The sequence below is a fragment of the Drosophila montana genome, unplaced genomic scaffold (genome assembly GCF_035044405.1).
Source record: "Drosophila montana isolate Dmon_TW-CO22-7 unplaced genomic scaffold, ASM3504440v1 contig_312_1, whole genome shotgun sequence".
In the NCBI taxonomy this organism is placed as follows: Eukaryota; Metazoa; Arthropoda; class Insecta; order Diptera; family Drosophilidae; genus Drosophila; species Drosophila montana.
This window is the reverse complement of record NW_026998009.1, coordinates 382,002-399,925: the sequence shown is the minus strand read 5'-3', so window position 1 is coordinate 399,925 and position 17,924 is coordinate 382,002. Positions and strand designations below refer to the sequence as shown.

At 35.5% G+C, this 17,924-nt stretch overlaps 1 pseudogene; it reads right to left on the bottom strand.

Annotated features, from left to right (window-relative positions):
- Positions 1–11,046: 11,046 nt before the first annotated feature.
- LOC135431088 (pancreatic triacylglycerol lipase-like) lies at positions 11,047–11,777 on the bottom strand (annotated as a pseudogene).
- Positions 11,778–17,924: the final 6,147 nt, after the last annotated feature.

Here is a 17,924-nt window from a genome sequence, read left to right as displayed (position 1 = left end):
GCGTCGCTTTCCAAATTCGTGTGCCCGCACGGCGAGTGGGCGGCGCGCATGGGCTTGGCGGGGTTGGGGGTTGAGGGGTTGAGGGGTCTTGTGGGTGGGGGCGTGCGGGAGACGTGCTGTCTGAGCGTTGGCTACTCAATCAAATGGCCAGCGAAGCGCCAGGCAGACAATAAGCCACACGCGATTTAGTTTTTTTGTTTTTTTGCTCTCTTCGCTGCGATTTGCATTTGTGAGATAAACTCCGTTACAGATACAGATACACATTATATATATATTATTTTTTTTACAATTTTTAATAAACACGTAGCCTAGGCCGCAGCAAAATGTAATTATAAATCAACGTGAATGTGAATAAACTTTTGCTTTGAATTGAAGGCGGAAGCGGCGCGGGCAACGGGTCGTATGAGTGACGCGCTGTTTAGATTGAAATAAATTGATTGAGCCTACTTTCAGCAATAGCAAAATAGCATGCGAATTTGTAATGATACGCATCGAGGTAGTTTTGTATCCAAGGGATTGCCACGTTTAATTATAGACATGATGCCAACTGCCTGAGATAAAATTTATAGATACATATATATGTTTTTTTTTTTTTTTGACTGTGTCGAATTATGAGTTATTGTGTGGAAATTGGAAATTTATGTGGCGATAAGTTGTTGAATTTGGAGTTTTTTCTTAATGGCACTTTAATTGAGTTTATGAAGCATAATTGTAGCTTTAATTGTGTGAAATTAATTCGCTGTAAGTGGCAAAAAAAAGGAGAGAAGTATATTGAATCGATAGATTAGTCGTATCTATTTATGTGACTAAGATTATGAGAAGTAATTTTGGTAGAATACTATAATGTAGAACATTTTATTATTATAAGGTATTAATAAAAATATTATAATAAATTTTTATAAGAAATACTTCTTTTATATATATATTTTATAAGTTTTATATACATTTAATTCATTCTCCTTAATTTTGGTATATGCACATGATTCAAAATAAACTACATGCTCTGGAAGTTTTATAAGCAAGTAATTGAAAATTTGGTTTTCAAAACGCATTACTTGTATTTTATCTTTGGCTTAAAATCAAATCCAATTTTCTTAAATTTTCTAATTTTGAATCTCAGACTATTTCACCAAGTCCTCACTTAATTGTGTATTTCATATGATTTTAGGCACATGCACACGCTAATATCAAATATTTGAGGCCAAACTACTATTGTACAACAATTTCTAAGCTCATTTGCGCACACATAAAAGTTTCATGTACGTCGGGGCCCAAGGATATCATCCCATTTGCTTCAACTTATACTCTCGGCTCACTTTAGAAATCACACAACAGTTTGTGTTGCACAAAATCCCATAGAATACATCCTGGCAATCGTAAAGTTCACGTTACCACAAAAACCTACACAACAATCAACAGCTTGTCCATCAAAAAATTGTCGGCCCGCACAGAGTCAGCCAGGCTTAGGGTGGCTCTTAATGCTCAGGCATGTATCCCCCCGTCAAGTAAATAATGTATTGTAGTGCCGCCCCCTGCCCAGAGTTTATGTATCACTTTCGCCTGTGTCTGTGCGCATTTCCTATATGCCAGACCAGACACAATGCGAGGCTGGAGCTGGGTCTGGGCACAGCCTATGTCAACATGAGAGCCCAGCGCAGACACCGATGAGTCATAGGCGGCAGAATTCGTCAAAGGATATGGTTGCAAAGCAGAGTTTGAACCGGGCAAAAAAAGAAGAAAATGTCTTTTGTATCCTCGTCGCAATTTCCATTTCTCTCGGCATTTTAGCCTAATTAAGCGTAAACTTGGCAACACTTTCGACTGATGCGTTTTGCAAACGACTGCGAACCCAGACATATAAAACAAGTCCATTTACAAGCCCCAAAAACTCACTCCATCAAATTGCTGCACTGAAGGAAAATTGCGATGCGGACTTAATCTAAATATAAGCGTATTTTAATGTAAAAAAAAAGAAGTACATTTTTCTTTTGGTAGAATTTCGGATAAGTAGAAATATTTAAATTTTTCTAATACGAAATTCTTTCAATAGAAACATTTTTTTTAAGATTACCTATGTTGCATGAATAAATATTATATAAAATGAAGAATATAATTATCTAATAAGGAATATATAATTTTAAATGATAAAATTTGTTTCTATACATTTACAAAAACTTCGTTTTTCAACCTCATAACTTTTCACTAAATATATTATTATTAAAAATATTTATTCCGATTTCCTTTGGATTGATATAAAATTGTTTATGGAGCATAGACAAATTTCTATATTTATCTAAAAATAACTTCTGAAAAATTGAACTTGTTTCATATAAAAAATCTCCTAATTAAAGTTTTTAATAAATTTGTAAACGAATTTCTTTTGATTGTACAAAATAATAATAAATAACCCTAATGTAGGTTTTTAATGAATTTATTTTGATTGTAACAAATAATTATAATTATTATAAATAATTTAAAAAATAATAATATTTACTATTATTTAATTTTATTTTATTGTTATTTATATATTAAATAATAATATATTAAATAATAAATAATATAGTATATGAGTAAGATATAAATGTAGATATCTGTAGCTTTAGGTATGTTGATATTAATATATATTTAATGATATCTGTAGCTGTAGAATACATAAAATTTATAATAAAAATGTATATTATTGAGAAACAAATATTTTTCTATGTATTATGGTATATATTCTATTATATATATTTTTTATGAACAAACGTAAATTGTTTCTAATCGAAAATCAATGTTAATTGTTTTCAGTGTATGTATCTGTTTGTTTTTGGCTGCAGTCATTATGTTGCCTCTGCCTCATGCCATTTCCTATCAGTCTCTCCTTCTCTTTCTACCATCTTTCTCTCTCTATCCCGGTCTCCCTATATTTCTCTCTCTCTCTCTCTCTCTCTTGCTTTATTTATTACTCCTTCTGCAGATGGGCTTTTCATTTTATCGATTTGTATCTGCGTCTGATACGGATGCTGTTCGTCTGTTGGGGTTTCTGGGATCCAAAATTGTTTTTGGCTGCCAACTGGGGGTTGCCCTTGTTATTTTTGTTGTTGTTGTTGTTGCTGTGACTGCTGCTGGACCGTACAATGTGCTTTTTATTGGTCATGGACATGAAAATGTAGCCTTGAGTCAAGCGTATAGAAAGTTTTTTTATTTGTCTCCCTGATTCAGGGGTTTGTCATAGCACTTTAGAAGTGTTATGAAGTGTTTTATTAGAGAGTAAAAGTATAAATGAGCTTGTGGTAGATGATTTACCATGGGATACTAAGCAGTCAAATTGAAGAGTGTGTGCATATCGAAAGTTGATGCAAGAATTAAGCATAATCTTATATTTTTATAAGGATATAATGCGCCTAATAGGAGCACAGCGTAATCGAATAAAAGTTGATTACAAAATCGAACTTATGAAACATTTTTTATTCCTATCCTGAGTTGGCTTCATTACATGACTTCGCCAGCAAAAATAAACTCATTTTATAACTGATTGAAAATCTCTTCTAAATGGATACAACAAATCGATTTTTTTTATAGAATTTTACTATGGCTCAAGTAACTGAAAAATCCAATACTCTGAAAACTTTTCATTATCGTAAGGCTAAGGCTCTAAAAATATCAAATGTTTCAAAGTTAGTGGTTCCTTATTCTGAGTTATCTTTAACTCCCAATCCGTAACAAAGCATTCGTATTTTCCCCTAATCTTCATCTGCGCCCTTTTCCAGTTATCTAAAAGGTTTTACCCCGCTCATATTTCCATTTTGTTAACTGAATATTTGCATAGATTTACTCAGCCATGCGATCTATGACAAGTCAATGACCTGTCCTAAATTTATTCATGCTCATTTTAATGCCGAGATTGGCATTAGCATTAAACAGTATATTAAAATACTCTATATTAACAAATTAAGCGGCAAGTATAGTAAATGGGATGATGCCACGCGTGAGCTACTTTCAGCTTGACCTTTAGATGCCATACATTTTTAATCAGCAGGTAAATGAGGGATGCTTGGAGGGACGGCGATGGCCAAAACTGTTGCCTAGTTTGTCGTATTACAAGTGCAGCAGTAATAAAAGTGTATTTTATTACATACACAGAATTCACATAACATGGCCAACAAGCGGCTGTCTGTAATAGCTGAAACTCATGTTCTACATATATCTATATTCATGTATGTGGTTTGGTATATATAGATATATATATACTACATTTGGCCTCGACAAGTGTTGAGTTCAAGGAGACGTCACAGTTGAAGTCCTCGTCCACGTTGCAGCTTCCCCACACAGCTGTTGTCCAGAGCGAAGGACACTCCAAGAGCGAAACTCTACATAAGCTTTGACTCGAACTCTCCCAAATGTGCTGTCTCTCTCTTGCCCTCTCTCTCCCTCTCGCTCGCACTATCTCTTTCTCTCTATGAGCCTGCGCATTCATCTGGCAACGCTGCAACTCGCACACACTCAACAATTATGCAATGTTACAAACAGTTCTTCCATGTTGCGGTCCATGTTTGTGTCTGCCATTAACATGGCTCCTGCCCTCTCACTCTCTCTTTCACACAATTCTATGTTGCATCTCGCTCTTTTTGATGACGTCAACTGCCAGCGGAAGCTGTAATAGACACTCTGTCGTAATACACATGCATCTTCCGAAGCTGACGCTTGGAACGTGAACCCAACACAATGACGTCAATTTGGGGCGTGCGAGTGGGCGGCAACTGAAGCCGATTCTCGTGGCATCAGTCGCAGAACTTTTATAAAAGTTGCATTTAAAGTTGGGGCTTCTGTTAAGTAGCTCTGTATATAAGCATTCGGGAAGCCTGTGCGGGTTTTTTTTACTTATTGAATTTAACACTTTTGATGAAAGTTAGTTAGTAGATTGTTCTAATTTTAATATCTTTAAGATTTTTTAAGACCTTTTTTTATTTAAAAGGGAAACATTTTATTTTCATGAATCGGAAATTGTAATTTATAAGTTTCTTAGTTCATATAAAATAAGATATTTATAATAATATATATAAATTTCTTAGCTCATAATAAACTAAAATACTTTCTCATAATATTCCTATTTATTTTATTATAAATATTTCCTGATATTATTAGATAATAATATATATACTATATTACAAAATAAATCGCAATTAATCTCCATATTTGGTAACAGTTAAACTGACAACATTTCAATATAAATTACACCTGATTAGCAAACCGAAAAGGAAGTCATGAAAATGTGATGTAAATTGACACAACACAACAAACAAAACATTAACAATTACGTGTAAACTTAACGTTTTTATTGCGAATCATGAATTGCGCTCGATACGAAAATTTTTAATGACATTTGCAATCAAAATCAAAAACAAACCTCCAATTTTTAGTGCGTAATGCAACTAAATAATATACTATATGCCAATATGATTTCCGCAATTGACGAGCCAATTAATTCATCTGGCTGCTTCCAGGGAGGATACGATATAACGGGATTTGAAAAGCCGCTCAATTCAAAGCCAATTACAAAATTGTTGTTGAAGGCAACTGAACCAAACTGATTTTCGAGCATTGGATTTTTTTTTCTTTTTGATGATCTTGCCGAGATAACAGCAACAGCAACAATAACAACAAATGCAGTCATTGACTGACTGCAGCAGCCACAACAATAATAAACAGCAGCAGCAGCAACAACAACAATAACAACACAATAGCAGCTAGGAATTAGAAACGAAATAAATTCTGCCACAACGAATTGTAGTTACTCTATCAATTACTTGGAAGTTAGTGGGAAAAGTAAACTTTGTATATATGGGATATTGTTGAAAACTTTTGTAGTTGAGAAAAGGCTTAAACACATATGTACAGAAAGTATTTCAATTCAAAATTTAAAGGTAAACCTTTGTGAGCTTCTGCACTAGTTGCTCGAAAATTAAAGCTTGCTGAAATTGGAATTCTGCAGAATTTAAAATCAACACGAAATTCTATGAATTTAATTTTTTTTATTTTGTGTTCAAATATTTGATAATTTTTCATGCGCAACCAAATATATAGAATAATTCAAAACTACGCCAAAAATAGGTATAGAAAACAATATAGTAAGATTTTATGCACATGCAAATGGGAAATATGGGGTCTCCCCGATTTAGACATTTGAGCGTATTGATAAAATTACTTCTAAAAGTTAGAAGAAATAATTTTTGAGAGAATTCCAAAACATTTCATTAAAATAAGTCTGCGATTTATTCCATCAATTCGATAATGTAAATATTGGCATTTCTTTTATATTTTTATAAGATAAAAGAATCAAACTCGTAAGAATAAATAGTTTATAGGTGCAGTTGAAAAAAAGGGCTGCGCTCTATATGTTAGTCTGTTCGTGATATATATAATATGCATATACTTAACTATATATAGAAACATATTAGCTAATTTATCATAGATTATTCTTTCTTTTCTCTGAAGTAGATGACAAAGTCAGCATGTCCTGACGTAGTGTATAACAATAACAAAAACTTGCAACTGTAAACAAAACGCACGCGTCGCGAATGAAGCAACATAAAGAAGAGCACAATGGAGCCGGAAGAGTAGGTGGAGAGGGGAGCAGTAGGAGAGGAAGATGGAGTAGATATTTTGGAGTTGCGAGACGAGACGAAAATTTCACTGTACAACACATCGTCAGCCTCATATGGAAAATTTCACTATCACGCTTGAGTAAAAGTGCAGCCACAGACGGGAGGAGAGAAGTAGCATTTGGGTGGGGTGGGGGGTAGTGGGGCTAGGGGCAGCCCCCGTTGTCGAGTGCGGTAATCAGGCGTTTTCATGGATTGCCAATGGGGGGAACTGGCTACAGTGCGTTTTGTATTTATTGTTGTTTTTATATATTTTTTTTTCTTTCAAATTTTTTCTTTTTTTTTTCATTTTTTTTTTTTGGCACTTTCACTCTCATCCTCAGCTCGTTCCGTTTCGTTCAGTTTAAGTATTACGTTATGTTGTTGTTGTTGTTATTTCGGATGCTTTTGGGGCGCGTTAAGCGGCATTTGTTTATGTCATTTGGAGTTTTGTTGGTCTCGTTTTGTTATTGTAAACATAAACAAAACAGTTGGAAATTGTATTGGGAGTTGTTTGATTTCGTCGACGAGTCGCAGACGTTGTTCAGTGTCCAAGGTTCGTTATACGAAACTCTGTAAATATTTTTTTATTTTGGAAATATTTTCGTGCATTTTCCGTCTCAGCTTTCAAATTTATTCATGCCCATTAGCTGTGTGGGCGACTCAGATGTGTGCAAGGCATTGCAGCTCATCTTATCTAAATTGATTTAAGTGCATAATTTCCATGCATTCCGATAGGCGCAGAGTTCATTAGTAAACGATTCAAATCGATTGTGCAATCGCATTAATCGGCGATTGGTCGAATAGTTAAAAAGATGATAAATTGTTCAAAACGCAGTTGATTTCCTATACGGCATACCAAATGTTATTATAATATAATTTTGTAATTATTCTATAGAGTTTTTATTGAAAAATATATAGGTAATTTTTACTAACAACACATGTGTGTGCAGTCTTATAGAGTGTAGAATTACGCAAAGAAATATTAAAATTAAATTGATTAAAAATAAATGAGATCATCTAAATGCTGCATCTTAAAATACAGTTATTTGTATTTCATATTTTTTCTAACAAGGCACACAACAAAAACTGAAAAATATTGATGACAAGTTCTTCAAAATCATGATAAAACCTCTTGCTTAACTTTCAACTTTAACATCTTTTGGCATAACTGAGCAATGTTCATATTTTGAGGTTTTTCCTGTACCGTAATAGCAAATGTATTTACAATCCAATAACAATTTCTAGGTCTGCTCTGAGCAACACCTCTTAAATCTTTTAACGCCTGGGCATTGCCTCAAAGCCGCAGGTCATGCCACAAGGTGTACGCATAGACAATTATTGAAAATATCAGGCCATAAATCATGTTCCAGTTAATTATGTTTCCGCTGTTATTTTGTTTATTGCGCTGCGGCAAGAAAACAACAATAAATACCACCCAGAAATGACAGTTTTGAGCTTCATTAGCGCAACGGGAAAAACAACAGAAAATGTATATCGAATCAAGGCGATTTGAAAGCTGGAGGATATTATTGTCGAGCTGTGCAGGGCATCTGTGCGCCACATGGCGCTACCTTGTACACCCCACCCCCCGCCCCCCGCCCCCCTTATACCCAACAGATGCAGATGCAGCCTCATTGAACTGTCAGCGCAGTAAATTCGTATTGGGCAAAAGACTCGAGAGTTTGCTTTAAAGGTTTTTGTTTATGGACTTTTGCCCAATGCAACTGTTTATTAGCTTGTGGATAATATTTTCGCATGTGCAGCGCGACGCAAATGTATCTGCTGGATGCACGTAGTATCTGTATCTGCAACTAAAGTATTTCTTTTTGGGGCCAACTTTAAGTGTCTGTCAAAAGCTGACTAATGGCCTACGCATTCGATTTATGTGGGCTCCTCTGCAATGAGGCGGGAGGGCGGGGCCGGCTGTCAGGCGGCGGCGTGTGAAAATTGTTAACAAATTGCAGCGTCGAAACGATTTGAAAAATACATCGATTTAAATATAGAAAAAATATATTAAAAATATATTTCCATCGGACTGCACTTGCACTGCGGGCGCGCACTCAAAAGTGAAATGTGTGAAAAATTGTTGTTAATTTTATTTTTTATTTTTTCTTCTGTGTGTGTGTGGGCGGAAAATGCAACTTTAATTGACAATTTAGATTGGGAAATTTTTTAAAAAATTAAAAAAATATTATAAAAAACGATGGCCGTTGAGTGATCAATGCGGTTGATGTGATGGTATTTGATTTATGACTTTGAGCAAGAACATAAAAATGTTGGCACTTGCATCAAAATATTGTGAAAAGTTCTTAAGAAGAAATGAAAGACCTAGTGTGATTGTTTTTGGTGTAATTATTATAATAAAAAAATAAATCAAATAGCTTTAGCAGCTGATAGTATCTTATATATATTAATATTAAATATGATAAAGTAAAACTGCATATGCAAAGTTACATTTTAGTATATAAGCATACGGTTTGCAGGCCCTCAAGGTTCTTGCTTATTGATGGCTCATTTCTTTTTCGCAAGATCAGCAAACATTTTGCATGCTCATTGAGCGGCAGTGCCCGGCACAAATTGATAACAATTCACACCTGAATGTGGCACAGGCCCAGGCGGTGGTGTAATTAACCCACTTTTGGGTTGTCGCTGGTGCCTGGTTCCAGGCACCAATCGGATGACTCGACAGCTGTTGCTTTAAGTAATTTGTACAAATTATGGGCCATCGTGCAAGGCATTTTATTGTTATTATAACATTAACACAATCAGCGAGGGCGAAGAATCGAAAGACTTTCCACTCGTTTTTTAAAACACATTTTAAATGGGTCAAAAATATAGGGTATATTGGTTATATATATATATAAGTTCTGGAATATTTAAAGAGCTAGGGATATCCTGGCATGTAGCTTCTCGTATAATATAAATAATATGGAATACTTCCCAATATACATACATATTTGACAACAAACGATCGAAAAATACAAAACTTATTTTAGAATGAATAAAATTGCAGCTTAAGGCTCTGTACAGGGTATCTTCTATTCGAGATCCCGCGACTCGCGCAGTCTTACTTGTTTCTTGTTACATTTTTATTTATTTCCCTTTTGCTGTGCTTAACTCTTTTTTTTTTGGCAGTCTACGCACACGCACTTTCCAATTACGCTACGCCCAACAAAAAAAAACTTGACTTGAATTCAAGCTAAGCAACATTGTGAGAAGACACTCTCCAACTATTTGTGTTCAGTCTTTCTGCTACGCTTCTTTCTACTGTGCTGTAATTTCGCCAAATGTTGTAATTTTGCGCATGCGTCAGGTATTTATATTATTTTACGTTTTCTGCGGGGGGCCCGGTTTTTACCGTTCAATATTTCAATTGCTAAATTCAAAAATAAACAGTAAACAAACGAGATTTTTTTTGCGTAAAGCGTTTCACGCCTCACATTTGCAATGACTAATGGAAATGTGATTCACGGCACGAGGTTGCCTCCGCCTGTCAATTTTGACAGCTCTCTTTTGTTTGGCGCGCTCTTTTGTGGAGCAAGGACGTAAACCCATTTGAACAGACCTTGTATTTCCTGCTTTCACCGTTTTTAGAACCACCCACAGACAACAGAGCTTGCCGATATCCGTATTTGGATCGTCAAAGAAAGTCTCTTTGTGGTGTAATTTCACTCTTGCCAAGTTAACGGCGCGAGGGCAGTTTGACAAATTCAATTAATAACATTTTGTATATTACATTTGGCATTTAACATTCTGTTAACATTACGATGTTACAGGTTCAAGGCTGCAAGTCGAATTTGAACCGTACTGGTTCAAATCTAAAATTCCATTTTATAATCTTACATAAATTGAACTGGTTCAAAGCCTAAATTAAATTAATTTTTTATTGTGAATCAAACACTTTAACCAGTTCCTAAAACAACATCTGAACCGAAACTCGAACCGAGTTTGATTTAAAATGAAGACATTTTGACGTAGCAGACCCAAAGCACAAATGCCTTGGGCCAACAAAAATGGATGTTTACTTTATGTCAATTTACGGGGGAAAGATGTAATTTAGTCCGCGAGTTTTCTATAGATTAATATTAAATAAAATAAAATATTGGTTTGTTTTATTTATATTTAAAAAATAAACGTTAAACGACCATTTCGAAACAAAACCTTGGTTTATTGAGGTGGACAACCAAGTTCAAGAACCCAATCTTAAACCAGAATCCGGTTTGAAACGTTAAACGAAAACCTAGCGATATGAATATAGAAATGCATATGTTAATTCTCAGAAATAGATGTTCATATATTAATAGAAATATAAGAACAGTATACACATGTAATTTATCGAAAACTCTTGAGATTTAAAAAATATTTTCGCAGCTACTTTAAATCAATTACTCGGGATTACCAGTCCAATTTTGCATTTTGTCTAACATTTGTCTTTCATTTTTTGCAATTGCTTCGCTATGAGTACCGTCTCCTGTGCGCCCTCTATGTGATCTCTAAACGGGGAACTCACTAGCTTAACTAACGGATACGATTCTAGGGCGGCATTTGATTTGCCCAAGGCAAAAGGCGATATGCTGGCCGTTGACAAGAAGTAGCTGCCTCTGGCAGTTGGCGACAGTTGATGATAGCCCATTAAGGCATCTTGATTGGGTGTACCGCTGTGACGACCCCAAAAGCCTAGGCTAGAGTTAATGGACTCTGCATAGAACAGCGGTGCTTGATTGTGATTACACTTTTGCAGGTAGCTGACATTTTCGCAGCTCAGCTGCTGGATCTCGCCAAAATTGACCCACGTTGCGTAACATGCCACTTTCCAGCGTATCCGTGTGTATTACATCCACAAATTCCGCATCTGTGGGATCTAGGCGTAACACTTCCTTCACCGTTACAAATAGAGGCTTGACGGGATCCAGGCGCGTTATATGCTTCAGTTTATGATCCACGAAAGCCAACCAAATGGGTGCCCAGACTGAAGGCAATGAGATGCAGCCGATCATGGGTTGCAATATTATGCTTGACCCGATTGTTTATCAGCTGTGCCAGGCACTTGCTGACCAGGGGTAAACTCTGCACAGCCTGAAAATAACAGGGTGCGTGCACTAATTCTTCATAACTTATTGATACAACATAGACATTCTCAAGGTCGAGCATAGAGTCCCATTGCCCCCATAGCCGTGTATAAGTATAAGTATTTTAATGTCTCCATCTGGCAGGCATTAGGTGCGACTGGATCAATTATTTTTGGTTCATTGCGTGTCTCACTGTATGTGTGTGTGAAACAGTTGATTTCATATAGAACGTGTTTCCATGTACGTTGGGCACATCGCAATCTGCTCTTAACTTACTTGGAGTACAGCCAGAAAACCACGTTCGAGTTTGGACAATCGCCACTGGCCACAGAGCTGCCCAGCAGCGTATTTACATAGGAGACGAGCACCAAAGCAGCAGATAGACTAACTAAGTGTGCTTCCGATTTATTTAAATATATATCTACATATAAATATCTTACCCAGCAGCAAGAGGTTTATGACGTTAAGCGTTGCAGTTTGTTTAACTTATAAGCTAGAAAAATAAAATAGCAAGCGAAAGTGTTACATTTGTAACTTACAGAACTAATTATTTCAATTTAGCTCGCAATACTTATGACTTCAGCTCGATTCACATCAGAGAACAGAAATTTTTATTTGTAAAGTGCATCTTTTCTGGTAGGAAGCAAATGCGCTGGCTCTAAGAAACTTAATGAAGCTTAAATTTAAAGTTAAAATAAATTTATTCAAAACCGAGCTGTTATTGTGTTTAGTTTATAGGCGATTTCTAACAATTGTTTGAGTTTAGAGCCAAATAGTATCTTGTTATGTTTTATTAATTTAAATATACTGATTAAATAGAATATTATATGCTGATTATAATTTTCATATTTATGTAAATAGGAACAGAGTGCACAGAAGTATAATAAAAGTTGAATGTAGGACAAGAAAGTATTTCTGTGTATCTTCAGCAAGTTTCTGTGTATTTAAAAACTTAGAATTGCTTTTGTAGAATAGAAATTGTCTCTGCCAAAATTTAGACAATTGCTATATATTTAAATTGCTTCTATTTAAAGCATTGTCTGAAGTGGAGAATATTTGTATTCAACGTTTTGTAAATTTTTATTTAGGGACTTTGTAAATAATTCTAAATAATTTTAAAAATTAAATAAACAATTTTGTTAGTTTTAATGATAATGGAATAGTAATCTGATGTTGTTATGTCTGTTCGAAGTATTTTGAGATATGTTCACAAAATTAAATATGTATTTTCCACCTCGAAGGTAGCTTCTTTATTACTGTAAATTTATATTTTATTTGAGCTTTGTTCTGTTTTAAGCAAGAGATCTTCTTTATGCAATCTAATATAGATGAATAGATAGTTTCTAATCAGTTCATAGGTTGCTGAGTCACAATTTCCACTACCTAGTTGGGGATGTCTATTGAGCTTATTAGGCTTCAGCGAAAAGGCGAAGAAAACGGTTATAAGTGGCAAAGCAAGTGAAAAGTATTTGTCACCTTTCCAGCAATTAGCTAGTTTATTTTAAGCATAAAAACTGCTCAAGTGCATTAGCCTATTGATTTTCCAACAGAGAGAAAGAGAGCAAGAGCAAGGCAGAGACTAAGGCATCAAGAGAGACTTGGAACTTGGAACTTGTTTCGTCTCAATTTGCAAATCAAACTAATCCGCTTAAGAGCCTCGATTTACGGCTAGACAATGACAACATTCTGGTCTGTCGTCTGGGCCCCCAATTGCAATCGAGGCGCACTAAGCTGTTGGGCCCGTATTGATTTTCAAATGCAAAGCCGAATGTGAACTCAGGCTAGCAGTCGAGATGGACGGACACGTGACAGAGCAGGTGCCAGACACAGGCACAGACACAAATACAGGCACCGGGGCCAGGTTGTTATTTTTTTTAACAATGCAGCTGCTAATTTTGAGTGGGACACCGAGTGGATAAGTCGCCCAAGCTGCCGGCTAATCTAAAGCCAATGGCCACAGCCAAGCCAAGACCGAACAGTCAGAGGGCCCATCCAAAAGCCACAACGCGACCCACTTGAACATGCGCGCTCGTGACATTCGACTGTGGAAAACGTGCAAAGCGACGGGAAATCGACAAAAGAAAACAAAATGCGAAACGTGCGAAACGTCACTTGACTTGCGGGCGACAAGTCACAAAGCGTCAGATGCGTCACTGCGGAAAAGCAACAGCAGAAGACAAGACTCAAGAAGAAAGAAATGTCTAGCTAAACCACACACAACAAAAGTGTTTTAAAATAAAACAAAAATCAGGAAATGTGCAGCGCGAAATGATGCGACACGCACGAGAGACACATATGAGGAGACAACAAACAAACTGTGACAAACAACAACATCTAATAAGAGAGTTATAAACAAGAGACAGCTAGACTGCCAGATACCCCGTAACGAGCTACAAGTTGGTCATCATATACTCAGTCATACTCAAACGTAAATGGGTTCTAGATGAAATATTTGTAAAAGTTTACTTTCATACTTATCGAAGGTCACAAAATTATCGGTACACTCAGATGGCATTCAAATGTGTGCTTATCTCGGTATTCAAAACATTAAGTTTACAATCTGTGTATACTATACGAGCACCTCTATGTAAATTGATTTTCTAGCTTTAATAAGCCTCAAGATATGCTTTAAAAACTCGATATTTATTGATTTTTAGATAGACGCTGTAGCTCTGTAGCTCTTATAGTCTTAGAGAGTGACTGACAGTCAAGCAAGGCTGGCTAGATGATCAGCTTGTTCTTATCAAGAGTATGTATATACCTTATGGGATCGGAGTTCTCATTCACATGCCAGTGTACAGCTATATCATACCCAGTATTAGGCATTTTTAATGGGTACCTGAACTGCAGCTATGGCAATTGCTAAAGCTGACAGTTTGACGTTTGAAATCACGCGCCAAACGTCAAGAGTTGCCACTGCGAAGGCAGCGAACAAATAAACAACAACTCAATAAAGCACATTTGACGACACAAAACTGAATTGAATAATAATTTACAATTATTTATGTTTCTGTTTCGTTGCAACGCAAATGCAATTAACGGCAGACATCGAATTTATGGCAACAATAGCCGCCAAGCGAGAGAGATTGTTGAGAGGTCAACGGTGTCAGATGCCAATGCAAATGCATTCAATTCGAGTGCATGTCAAACTGCTGAGGTGCTTGTCAAACTACGTGACAGCTGCGAGTGCAGCGAAAACGCAAAAAAAACTGTCAGTTCAATGTAGATCTGGTTGTCCTTGAAATTGGGTTAGAAAATACTAAGGAATCTATGTAGAAAATTAAGTCGGTGCACTCTTAAATGCTTGAGTGCATGTCAAACTTTGTGCTAAATGAGAGCAGCTTAAACTGTAATACTAGTCTGGTAACAACCGTGAAAGCATATGCAGTTAGCTTTAAATAAGTTTATGAAATTATGTGGCTAATGATTTAAACAAATTCAGGGATTCTCAAAGTGCTTTTATAGATTGAATTTATTAAGTGCAAATCAGGGCTCACAATGCTCTAGTATCTATGTTAAGTAACGTCAGGTTTGTTCAGTAATTTATAAGCTATAACTATATTTACAGCTTTAGTTGGCCTGAATTCCCTCGTGGGAGAAGGCTAAAGTGGCGCTTTTGAGCTGCCATATATTTGTAGCTTTTAATTCCTAACAAATAAGTGTAGTTAAAGCTACAGAGTACAGTTGGGTTAAAATATACAGATGTTTGAAGAAATCTTAAGAAACTGCTTATATAGATATTGCTATATTAAGATATGCAAATGTGCTTTAATTAAAACACAATTCATCCCTTTTCTCCAACATACTTCGATTATCGAAGAGATTCCCAACCAAGGAGAAGCAAAGCTTTAGTTGTTGACTTTTGATTCAAGTAAAAAATAGTTTGTTATTTTGTAGTTTAATGTAAAATGCCCATTTAAATTTTATTAAATTACTAAATATTATCCTTATATTTCAATCGATACTAATTTTTAGTTATTTAACTTAGTTTTAGTAGGGTTTCTTAAGGTAATCAATCGACTGCCTAAAAGCTTATTCAAGCTATGTGCGACAGAATTGTCTCATTTCTTCCTGGTCACACCTACACACACACACACAGACACACAGCAATTATTTGTTCGACTAATTTCCAGTCGACTTTCTTTTGTCGTCTAGAAGTAGTTGACTTTCTGTATCTACGCTATTTATGTTTACCCCCACACAAAATAAGCGAACCGCCACGGCTGCATCTTCCATGCTGTCGAGTCTGCTCAGCAATTTACTCGTAGATTCGTTGCATTGCGTCAATTGTTATTAATTTGTGAGAGTGTCAGCTGCACTATAAAAGATAAAGACAACAACAAATGGCTGTATATACAAACATATATATGTAAAGAATCGCACGCGTCTCATGTCAAATGCCTGACATATTCCCAGGTCCAGTCGAGTCGAGCATCGGGTCAACTGCCTCTGGTCTGCATTGAATGCCCTGCCCTTCTATGTCTGTTTCAGTGCTGATATGATTCAATTTTGTGCATACTGAATAAACGTGCTTGGTATCAATTACCATGACCAGCTTTTGTTAGAGGCGAGCTTAGGAGCTTTTCTATTTTAATCCTATTAACTTGCTCTCTTCAATATATGCAAAGTTGAGGCACAAGTTTGCATTCGTTTGTCTATCATATTATTTGGGCATTTTAATGGACTTCAAATATGTTGTTATGCAAAGTTACCAAAAAAAAAAAAAAAAACTTTTGCTGCTGCCACGTGCCACATGTCACTGAAGTTCTGTGAGGACGCCAAAGGACCTCCCTAGCACGAGCTTTTATCACCTAACATATTCATTTTGTGGGCTTGACGACAGAAGTGGCCTGGAATATATCTACATTTAGGAGTGGGAGCATACCCTAAGTAAGTCCTTACACTATGCAGCACCATAATTAGTTTGAATCGCAAAATAATTTGCTTGTTTTGTGAACATTCCTTGAGATTTATTGTATTAATAAAATGTATTGTATTTTAAATTATTATCAGAGTTTTCAGTGCATTGGACACCTTAAACCCTAAAGCAAGTATTTAATTTTGTAATAATATATAATTTTATTAATTTTTGTTTTATATATATATTATATATTTAATTTTTTTCATGGAGTAATTTGCAGTCAGAAAATAAATTAATAAGAGGTTTTTAATTAACTGTTTTCAACCACTTTTAAAAGGGTGATATTTGGAAATTTCTCGAAATTTGTTTTTAAATCCAATAATAAATTATATTAAGATAAATATTTGGGTATTCTGTATGGATATGGATTACAGTCTAATTTAAGATTTAGGTTATGTTATATATATAAAACTATTTTATATTGAAGTAATTATTCTTAAATAAATACGGTTCAATTCATCTACAACTTATTCTTAACAATATCCACTCGTTTGTTGCACAGTGTTGTGCGTAATACTTGCCCCACCTGCGTGTTGCATACTCTAAGGCCGCGTTCCAAAGGTGGAGAAGGAATTTGCTTACGAATGCGCTGCGAAATTTAATTTGATTTATTTAGCGTCAGGCGAAAATGTGCTAAACAACATTTTGCTGACGACAGTCGCGGCCAAGAAACTTTTATTAATTTGTTTTTGGCACAACCTTTGCAACGGATATGAGCTTCAAATATTTGCTAAACGTGCGTTGACGTCAATTGGGCACACAGAAGGAGCTGTGAGTGTTTTTCAGCGAATTGAAAGTCAATTTGAATATTACAAATGGAGGCTATGTAACGAAACTTTATATTTACAAAAACATCTAATAATAGAATAATATAGCTTTAACCTTAAATATCTATGTCTTCAATTTAAAAATGTATCTTGTTTGCAAGTAGTTCTAAAGACATTGCATACTTTTCGGCAGTGTTGATAAACGCACACAGACAGTGGCTCTTAAACTGTAAAAGATCTTTGCTGTCTTTGGCAATTGAAGCGAAACTTTTTGTTTTGGGTAAGCGCTTTTATTTTATATATTTTAAGAAAAAATATTTTGGTCTGCCAAATTATAAGGCAATATCAGCTTAAATGTGACCGTATATTAGTTTAGTGTTGGGAAATCTTAAAAATAAGTTTTGACAGTTAAATTGAAATTTTGCGGTTAATTTAATTTCAACTTTAGTGATACTGGAAAACGATGTCTTAACTTGGTATACTCTAAATGACCCGACATGCCAGCAGTTGAACAAAAGGATATTTGGTTAAATTTCCTGCT